The sequence below is a fragment of the Eurosta solidaginis genome, chromosome 5, assembly GCF_040869045.1.
Source record: "Eurosta solidaginis isolate ZX-2024a chromosome 5, ASM4086904v1, whole genome shotgun sequence".
Classification (NCBI taxonomy): Eukaryota; Metazoa; Arthropoda; class Insecta; order Diptera; family Tephritidae; genus Eurosta; species Eurosta solidaginis.
Window position 1 is genome coordinate 35013314 of NC_090323.1, and position 11547 is coordinate 35024860.

General features: G+C 33.5%; 1 protein-coding gene across 4 annotated transcripts in view; it reads right to left on the bottom strand.

Annotated features, from left to right (window-relative positions):
* LOC137233654 (bromodomain-containing protein DDB_G0280777-like) overlaps positions 1-11279 on the bottom strand; it is a 765544-nt gene extending 754265 nt beyond the window's left edge. For all 4 annotated transcript variants that reach the window (XR_010947521.1, XR_010947524.1, XR_010947523.1 and 1 more), the window contains exon 1: positions 11146-11279. The gene's annotated coding sequence lies outside the window, so the exon portion shown is untranslated. The remainder of the gene's footprint in view (positions 1-11145) is intronic.
* Between the last annotated feature and the right edge of the window lie 268 nt (positions 11280-11547).

Consider the following 11547-nt stretch of genomic DNA (forward strand, 5'->3'; position numbering starts at 1 on the left):
CCGAGGGGCGACCCCGCTTAGAAAAATTTTCTTTTAATTGAAAAATCTTATTTCTAAAATTTTGATGTTGCTTTGCCCGGGAGTTGAACCCAGGGCATACGGTGTGATAGGCGGAGCACGCTACCATCACACCACGGTGGCCGCGGATGAAGAAGTGAAATCCAGAAACATGTCCTAGTAACCATCGCCGTTTGTAAACTTTGCAATTTTTCTCTAATATCAATAACAATAACATAACAATACAAAACATAATTAAACATGGGACAACATAAAATAATACAACAAAAAATAACATAACATAACATAGCATAACATAACATAACATAACATAACATAACAAAACAACATAACATAACACAACATCACATAACATGGTAGAGTACACCATAAAATAACATAGTAGAACATAACACGACAAAACGTTACATAAAATAACACACAATAAAAATAACATAGCTTTATATAAGCTTTAACAGTAGGCTTTGTAAAATCCTTCTCAAAAACAAATCTATGAAGGTGGAACGCCACCTAGTAAACTTTTTGTGATAGTTATGGCACTCACATTGAGCTCTAAACACTTTTGAAATTTCATTTATTAGGTATCAAGGCTGTAGCGTAATGGGAAGCCCCTCAAAAATAAATGGCAAGAGTCCATCTGAAACTTTCTGAATAAGAGTATAACATAAATCCGACTTATAAAACTCCGAAATACAAAATCCCGAAACACAGTGTCCCGCCTAAATGCAAATTGGGAAATAACGCATGATGTCATTAAAAGAAACATATCTTCGATATACATAGCTCTCGTATTTAAGAAATACTTTACAACAAAACTTATGCAATGCAGCACAGGTTACGCGATTCACAGTATTTATGGGTAGAATACCTTTCTGCGTAAGCGTAATGTGTAATTGCGAAATTTGTTTAATTAAATTTGTCTGTGTTGTGTGTTTTCGGTATTTGGAGTTGTCGAGATTTGGCATTAACGGGGTATTGTCTTGTCGGCATTACTTTGTCAGGATTTGTTTATGACTGGATTGTGTCTTGTCGAGATTTTGGAAAATTTTCGGGATTTTGTATTGTCGGGCATACGAAGGTCAGGATTATAAGTTGCACCCTTTTTAAATAGCTCTGAATACCTCGATCCCTGCCCCTTATAGAAAAATTGTTTGTCCTTACTTGTTTTTCATAGGGATATAAGAAAAAATTAATTGAAAGCGTGTATTGACAGATTTTCCAGTTTTGTACTAAAATTTTCGCAAAACCATGAATGCGACTCAATATAAATTAGATAAATAAAATTAATAGGAGAAACACATTATTTAAAGCAAGCTGCTAGTATTCGTATGTGAATATATATGTAACATATAGAGACATGCAACAAATATTCTGTTTAAGTAAACACATTCCTTGCTTGAATTTATGCATAAATTCGTGGATACACTGCATTTGAAATCATGAATAATTTAAACGATTTTGTTACATATTCAGGGTATACATATATATATATATATATATATGTGTGTGGTAAGTCACTGTCCAAGCGAATATATTTTAGAAACTTTCATATTTATAAATTCAGAGATTCCCGCATTAGCGCCTCCGCCACTTGGCTTTTTAGGTTATTATTATTTTTTTTTTGCTGGTGTACTAGTCATTTAATTAAAATGCATTCAGTATTCAGCGAGTTTGTTAGTAAATCGCATTTACACCTGCACCATACATACATATACATACACTAACATATGCATGTTTCATATATGACGAAGTAAATATTTCATCTATGCATAACAACATTCAAGCAATGCCAACAGATTTTGATGAGTTAAGTCAAAATTGAGGTATATTTGCATATTATGATAAACTTTTCACTGAAAAAACTTAATTGTACTTACGAAATGCATGTAAGGGTAAATCTGAGAGAAAAAAACTAAGCAATACCATAAGTGGATAGAATAATTTTGGTATGCAAATATTTTTAATGATTTTGGCCACTATTTCGTAGTGTTTTTCATTTGAATAACATACTCGTGCAATATAAAACTAAAATAGCATATCTTTAAAATTCCTATCAAATTAAATTTAATATATTTTTAATAGAGTAGTTTTAAAAAGAGCTGTTACATTATTTTAATACAGAGCATGATACAAGAAAACAAAGTAGTTCCACTTTGACGTATTTGACATAAATTATGTACTTTGTTAGAGATAAAAATTTTCCAACACTGGAAATGCAGGAAGAGAAATCTTACCTCAACAATATTTTCTTTTACATTTTTGTAGTTTTTTATGGGCATTTTTTTACACTATCAATGTTTAAAAGATAAAGTTTTATGTACTCCTTTAAGGAGATGAATGCATCACATATTTGCAGCAGGAATGCTGGACTGCAGAGCGCAAAATGGCATCTATAGTCATGACACGCCTGATTAATACTGAGAGGGAGCGCAGAGGAATGCGCAGGTGAAGCAGTGTCTATTAAGTCGACACTCAGAACATATAGCGGGAATCTGGACGCAGGGACAACAGTAGGCTCTTAAAAAATCAGAAATATGGAACGCCATCCTGAAGTAGTGCAAAAGTGGTACCGAGGTGGGCGAAGGTTCCAAAACTGGGGATGGTTTTTAGTCTACGGACACACGGTTGCTGCTACGGTAGCAATTATGGTGCATTGGGCAATTTTCAGGCCTCCCGAAAAAAAAAAAACAAAAAAAACGGAAATGAATGCTTCTCAACTAGGAAAATTGCCCAGTAAACCACAAGGATAGGTTAGGTTGTACTAGCCTGTCAGTAAAGGCCTCAAGTAGACTGAATATATTCATAGTCTTAGCAGAATTTGTTTGACCATCAAATGGAAAACAACGAAACTAGGTACCAAGACTTAAGTTTAAGATAACTCTATCCTCTAAGTGAATACTAAATTTTTTAGCACCTAGTTCAAACAGAAAGTTTCCTCGGACTCCCGTTGGAGGACATTGATGACAATTTGAGATTTGTCGCACCTATTGGATGGGGCGAAGCACTGCTACAAACACAACAACATGAACTAAAAGAGTAAAAGGAGGTTATTGAATGGATGCAATAAGAGAAAGAAGTAGACTTCACCTTCGCCTAGTACAGATCAATGGAGATATGTATGAGGAAGGGAGATAGGATTGTTATTTATTTATAGAAGGAATGATTGCTTTTTTCAGTTTTTTTTTTTTTGAACAAGAATATCTTGCTAGGTTGGTACTATTGTTATTATTATAATTTAAACATAACACTTAAATTTTAATAAATATTTTGGATTCTGATCAACAAAAAGCGCAAGACGTATACAAGCAGGAGAACTTTAAATAAGAATTGCATAGTTCTGGGCGCACACATTTCCGTTTTCTATATTTTGTGAGTGTGAAATGATACCCATGATGATTACTTATCATATTCCCCAAATCAAATTATATTACACCAATAGTTTGCGGACGAATAAAAAAAAAAAAATTACACCATAAATATCTCAGTGCTTTAATAATGCCAGCTTCAGCCACTAAGCAATATGCTAAAGTAACGAAAGTAATTTTTCACATACATATGTACATTTAATTCACAGCATACAAGCAAAAAACCACTTCAATCACATACTCAATCATGTGATGAGCCTTTTCAATTTCATATTTACGCGTAGAAAATTTTCAAATAATATTGTCGGTTTTTTTTGCAATATTAAATTTTTTTCCTGCATAAGTATTGGCTGTTTCATCTGATGTTGTTATCGCTGTTTACATTTGTTATTTTCCATTTTAGTGCTTTTCCATTTCCCTTATTCATGATGCTATGAATTTGCCATTATCACGCAGTTGTCTGCCTGCTTAACTTGCATTGCTTGCTTGTCTGGATAGCCTGCTTACATTTGACTTTTCACCTTTCACTCTTCGCTAGAGTACTAGAGCGTACACCAACGCACATTCGAATATTTATGTATGTGCACACATGGCGAGACAGCGAGGCAGAGTGCATACAAACCAATAACTTAGAAATAAAAGAAAAACCTATCAAAATTATATGAAATATTTACTGCTACACAAACAAATGTTGCAAAGCCTCACACTTTTACTAACACATACATGCAAGTGTGTTATATTTATTTTCATATATATGCATTATGTAGTTTTGCACCCTCATAAATAGGTGAATTCGATATCCGTTCAGTTACATGCTCATCCTTATACATAATATGCACTTCATACCACCCGGGCGTATACGCAACCTTTATACATTCAACTTCCTGCACGCTTTTTTGTTACATTCCATTTCACCACTTGCTACATATCTGTCATATGCTTGGTTGACTGCTTGCTCAACTGCTTCAATGCTTTACAGCGACACAATTGTGTCTTCTACATTTTCGGCACTTTTTCGAAAATTTTTTACATATATTTTTATCGCCCCCTTCCTCAACTGATATTTCAAAAACTACTTTCCCTCCTGTCTTCTTGCGGCTTTCCGTTTTATTATTGTATGACATTTTTATGCGTCTATATCGAGTATTTGCACTACATACTACCTTTAGCATGAAATTTTATGTGCACTATTTTCAACATAAACCAACAAACATCGTTTTTGTCGCAATTGTACATTCACACATACATATGTGGGTGTGTTATTGTTTGAAAAATCTTCTAAAAAAAAGCGTACTAAAAATAGTAATAATAATAACAGGTATGTGCTAAACGTCACACATTGTTGTCTGCTTTTAATTGATGTTCGAGTTTATTCTTTTTCTTTACACTATGCACTTTCTATGCGTTTTTCTGGCATTCAAAATTGATAGCCACAAGCAAATATGCAATGAAGTATTGAATATAAAAATTAAGCCAAAAAAAGTGTGTTGCTTTAGAAAAAAATGAAAATGACGACACGTTGAAATGTAGTGTTGTGACATTCGATTCAAATTTATTGCTTTATGCAAGAAAACTTTTTGGTCCATATACATATGAATCGTTCGATCAGAGCATTCTAGACATTTTTTGGTTGTTACGAAAATACTTCTTATGAAAGTGTGTGCGAAAATGTGCAAACTTCAGTTTGGAGACAGGTTGAAGCGCACAAGTGTGTGGGGATATACTTTTGCTGCGGTATATGAAAAAGGTAATGCTTGTTAGGCTAATGAGTACATAGGTAAAAAGAAATTGAATGCCCTGATGAATGCCATGAACAAGAATCTGAAGAAGGTAGGGAATGATAGCTAGCAGAAGTTCTTTTCTGCTTATTGTACAAGTAGTTAGTTGCATCGGAAGTAGGAACGAAATGGAAGCAAATCAGAAATGAAACAGGATGAAATAGAGACGAAAAAGAAAAAACACAGTGACGAAACAAAACCGAAAGAGAAACAAAAAATTGAAGCAGAAAAAAAAACAGAAACGAAACAAAAACTAAAAATAAAAGAAACAGATAAGAAAGAGAAAAACCAGAAAAGAAATTGAAGAGATATTAAGAAGAAATTAAATAGAAACGACGCCGAAAAAAATGAAAATGAAAGAGAATCAAAAAAGAAATGAAACAGATTCGAAACAGAAAAAAAATCGAAACGAAACTGAAAGGAACAAGGAACAAAATATAATCCAACCAGAAACGAAACAAAACTGTTACAGAAACGAAAAGAAACATAACAGAAACGAAGCAAAAAAGAAACAAAAGTGAAACAGAAACACAGTAAACACAAAATCCAGAAATGAAACAAAGATGTGACAGAAACGAACAAAAATGCAACAGAAATGAAGCGAAAATGCAACAAAAAACGAAAGAAAAAACTTAAAAACTGGACAGGAACGAGGTAAAACGAAACAGAAGTAAAACAGAAATGAAACTGAAGGGAAAAAGAACCAAACATGAGCGAACCAGAAACGAAACAAAACTGTAACAGAAACGAAACAAAAGCATAACAAAAATGAAGCAAAAATGAAACAGAAACATAATAGATACAAAATACAGAAACGAAACAAAAATGTGACAGAAAAGAAACAAAAACATAACATAAATGAAGCAAAAATTAAAAAATCCAGAAACGAAAGTAAAATCTTAACCTTAAGCGGAACAGAAACCAGAACCAAAGCAGAGTTGAAACAAATAGCGCAATTGTAAACGAAACTAAAAAATTTATCGAAACTAGAACTGCAGCAAGAATCTACATTAGAGCTAAAACTCAACTTAAGCAGTAATGGAAACCTGAGTCAAAAGTGAAACGGAGCGAAAAACCAAAAACAAAGGCAGAAGTAAGACCAAAATTGATATTGAAAAAGATATTGCAAACGAAATCGAAACTAAGCCCGATGTTGTAAAAGCCATTGCAGCTAAAATCAAAGTTGTAACTGTAACCAAAACCGGAAAATTAAGAGCCGATCCCTAGCTAAACCCAGAACCGAAACACAAAACTATTAAAAAACTTAATCCAAAAACAAAAGTATTGCGCCAAAGCGATGTCGAAACCCAAATAAAAGTGCAATTGGTAAGAAGACTATAACAAAAAAAGAACCGAAACGGAAACGAAACGCGTATCAATGCCGGAATTAGAATACAAACTAAAAGCAAAATTGAAGAAAACCCGAAATGCCAACAAAAAGCGATACAAAAATGGGAGCGTTAGTCGCAACCGGATGGAGTAAGGAACAAAACTGGACACGATACCGAAGTCAAATCCGAAACAAAAACTGAAGCCCCTCACATGCGGAAAAAATAGAACAAATGCTAAGTCTGAAATGGGATCAAAGCAGAATCCCGCGAAAAAATTTTAGCCGGAAAAAAAATCGGAATAGGAAACCAAAATAGAAAAAAACTAGGACTAAATTTGAAATTGAAACCGGAGTTGTAACGGAAAACAAAACACGAGCATTAGTGGAAGCTGAAACTATAATCGATACTAGAACCAAAACTAAAATCGGCACCAAACAAGAATTGAAACTCCAAAACTGAACAATGCAAGAATCCAAAGCAGAAACGAAACCAGAACCTGTACCGGAGCCAGCGCAGCAATTGCAACCACAGCTGAAATCAGAACCGAAACGCGAAACCAGGCCAGAATAAAATAAGCAAGCGAAGCGAGAGTTGAAACCGGGACGGAAATTTGAACCGAAAACGGAGGCAGAAGTTTAAACAGAACCGAAATTGGAAAGGAAATGAAAACTAAGCCAAAGCCTGAGTCCTAGAAAACTACCTTAGGACCTGCATTATAATAGCCAGCACTTAACAAGTGGAGGCTTCGGTTTTCGAAATCTCTTATTTGCTGGCTTCTTCAAAATTTTCTGTGAATTTTCTCATGACCTATACAATTTTAAAATATCCCCAAGTAGAGCGGATAACTTAAACGCACTGGAACAATATACTATAAAATCGGGCATATGCTGATGACATTGATATCATCGGCCTAAACACCCGCGCTGTTAGCTCTGCTTACTCCAAACTGGAAAAAGAAGCGGTAAAGATGGGTTTGATGGTGAATGAGAACAAAACGAAATACCTGTTGTCATCGAGCAAAGAGTCAGCGCATATGCGCCTTGGCAGCCACGCTACTGTTGGCAGCCATAATTTCGAAATAGTAAAAGACTTCGTTTATTTGGGAACCAGCATCAACACTAGCAACAACATCAGCACTGAAATCCAGCGAAGAATCAATCTTGCCAATAAATGCTACTTTGGAATAGGTAGGCAATTGAAAAGAAAGGTCCTCTCTCGTCGAACGAAAATCATACTATATGCTATATGGGGCAGAAGATTGGACCATGACAACAGCAGATGAAGCGGCTTTGGGAATGTTCGAGAGAAAAGTTCTTGAAATATTTATGGACCTCTACGCGTTGGCGATGGCGAGTACCGAAGAAGATTTAATGATGAGCTCTACGAGCTATATGCAGACATCAACATAGTCCAGCGAATTAAAATGCAGCGGCTGCGCTGGCTAGGCCACGTTATGCGAATGAAAGATGATGCTCCGGTCAAGAAAGTGTTTCTATCGGAACATGCCTATGGAAGCAGAGGTATAGATCGGCCCCCACTCCGTTGGAAAGACCAGGTGGAAAACGATTTAAATTCCCTCGGTGTGACCAATTGGCGCCGGTTGGCGGAGCGAAGGAGCGACTGGCGCGCCTTGTTGGACGGCGATAAGCGTTTAGATGGTTAAGCGCCAATTAAGTAAGTAAGTAAGAGCGGATTTTTAAACTCAGGTTTCACTCATACTCATTTAAGAATCTCACCCAACTCAGTTCATTAAAACCTCTAAGCAGTCAGATGCAATCAAAAGATTACATTGTTTTCCAAAAACAATATTTATTTATGGTGTAAAAAGAAAATAAGCACACATAACACACCCAATTTATCTCACACGCTCATAATAACAAACTTAATATAACTTTTAAAGTGGCCAAACATTTCTTATTAAATGGCACTCAGCGCAGCATTTCATAGTGTGGCCATAACATCAGAGAGTCAAGTAGGCTTGGTCATTACCTACAAAATATAAAACGAAATTAAAGGGGGGTGGATGCCATAGCATTTATGTGTGTGTATCTATGTATTTATGTGCCTGCAAGTTTGTTGGGGCTTTCTGGCTCAAAATAACAGTTTAAGTGTTTATATGTGTGTTTATATACGTATTCCAAAGAAAACAAACGCCGTCGTAACAAAGTGGGCCAACTGTTTCAAGTGAGTAGCACTTCTACAGCCTTTAACAGCTTTTATGCCTCGTCGTCTTCTTCTGATTCTTTTATTGCTCGCTTTACAGGCTTCATCTATTGCTCTACTCAAGTACTTCAGCTTCGCTTTGCAGTTGACCAACAGCCAAATGTGTTTAATTTCTCAGCTCCTTGAGCTTCAAAACTGTTGTTGGGCTATTTGCGATTTTCCCACGCTACCCCAACTCATACGCTTCACTTACTAAAAAACTAATTTCTCGCACACTCCTTACTCACTCGTTCAATTCGAGTCTTCTTATGTCTACATAACAGTTACAATTTTAGGTGCTTTTTCTATTATTTTGTTAGGTTTCTGAGCAAAACGGTGATAAAAAGAGGTAGCGGAATGGTTGGTAACTCAAAGCAGCTGATAAAAGTTAAGTGGATAGAGTGGAAGAAGAGCGTACGAAGGTATGAGGTTTGGATGCGACAGAATCAGAGCAGAGTTATCAGTTACTCAGTTTGAAAAGAGGTTGTGTCATTTGTTTGCTTTTTTTTTGTGTTCCAACATTCTTTTGCTTATAACTTGATTTGATGTTGTTTTGGTATGTTTGAGTGTAACTAAGAAATTTTTCATGGTGTATTTAGAGAACCCTTTATTTATATCTATGTGTGTACATTTTGGCTGTGGTTTGTTTTGTTGTTAATGTTTGGTTTGTTGTTAATGTACTTAACGCTATTGTTATGCTTAGGTACAGCAACGAACAGAAAAATAGCAGTTTCAGTTTTTTTTTAAATTAATCAGGTTAGTACTGCTTTACTTCTTTTTGATATGTTAACTAAGAAAACCAGTTTCAACAATTTTTTTCGAAAAAAATTCGGAAGCTCGAAACATTTATTTGAAATTTCGGAATTTTCACTAGGAGTCCATTAGGGCTTGGTAGCCCTATACATTTTAGCATGACAAAATACAAGTTTGAGGTCTCGCAAAATTTGCACTCATTTTTCGCAAACTTTTTCCCAAAGGTGCTTCATACTTTCTTCCATAAACAATAAAAAACATTGACATTTTGTGTGGAGTTATGTAATGTCTTAAACACTTTCCGGAAAAAAATTTCTAAAAAATCAGTGCGTATATTAGGGGAAAAATAGCTTATACAAAAACTTATTGGACTACAGAACTGCACACTCAAGAAAATTCAAAGAATTAAAAAAAAATTCGAGAATTTCGTAAATTTTACTCGAATTATCGAGTTTTGCAGAAAACGTTACAAAAGTATATAAATTTTGTGTTTAAATAACGAAAATAGAAAAAAAAATTTAAGAAAAAAAAACTTTTTTTAAAAATAAGCTTTTATTACTGTTTAATAAAATTAACTAAAAAGTAAACAATAAATTGACTCTAAAGAAATATAACACTTTATAAGTTCATTGTAACCTTTAACGATAATTAGGCTTTTTCGTCTGCGACAAAAAAATTCTATATTGTACATAAATATATATTTTTAACATTAAAACTTTACACCTAAATTATTAAATCTTACAGTTTATATAACAGTCCTAATTGTTCTAATAAAAAACGTGTTAAATTTTGATCGTATAATTAAGAACATTTAAGATCTCCTTTTCTTGTTATTGCAATGTAACACGCGTCATCGGAGTTATACATGTGTGCAAAATTTCAGCTCAATCGGACACCGGGAAGTGTATCAAATTTAACTTGCAAGATTCCATTACATACAACAGCCAAGTGAAAGTAAATAAAAGCTTATAACAAAAATTAATTTTTGAATTATAATAAAAATTTCCACTTCTTTTACTCGGTTCGCTGCTGTAAGTAAGTAACAAAACGTTTGTACTACAATTAGGATATTCACATTATTAGCGCGCTTATAAACTCATCCATCAACTTTTGATTTTATGTGATATTTTTTATTTTTAAATTTACTGAAGCGTGCAACCCTTCAGCTCTCAAAGCCCTGCGGCTGAAATACTAAACTGAGTAAACATAACAGCAGGCATTTGTTTGCGGTTTGATGGAAGAAGAATGCTTAAGGCCCCATAATTGTGCAGTTGTAGTCCAGTCAAGGAATTGCAGTGAAAAATCGTACTAGAGACAACATTTCCCTTAAGAGATCTTTTCTATAAGAACATTTTCAACTAAACAAATATACCACTTAAATTCTCCTTTTCCTTTCCTTAAACTTTTTAATTTAATTTCACCTTTCTTTTCTAGATTTCATCATTAAACGATGCTGTTCAACAGTTATTTTTGTTTATAAAAAAAAAAACTGAAAAGAACTGAACATTTACTAGCATATTGGGATGGCACATCTTCTGTTTCTTTATTTTCAGTTTATCTTAATAAACAAAAGTATAAATTGAATAATAATTTGTATAACCCTGCGTTAAGCTTATAAATTATTAGAGCTTATGTAGAAAATTAACACACAATTAAACATATATTTATAAAATATTTTACAATCAAAAGAAAGCTTACTTAAATATTTGTTAGTCCAAGTAATTTAGTAATCACGTTTGCTAGCACTTTTTGAAAACAAAATTTGCTTGTATGCATTTGCCGATTATCGGTTTAAACTTATAACAAAGCACGCGCATACTTTTTATTTTATTTATTTTTTATTTTTATGTATTATATTAAATTTAAATTTATTTTATTTTATATTTTTATTTTACTTTATTTTGGTTTATTTCATTTAAATTCATTTTTGATTCTTTTATTTCTTTATAATTTGTTTTATAACATTTATTTTTATTTTATTCTAATTTATTTAATTTAATAAAATTTTATTTTATTTCATTTTTATTTTGCTTTATTTCGCTTTATTCCATATAAATTTATTTTTGTTTATTTTTTCTATACTTTGTTTAATAACATTTA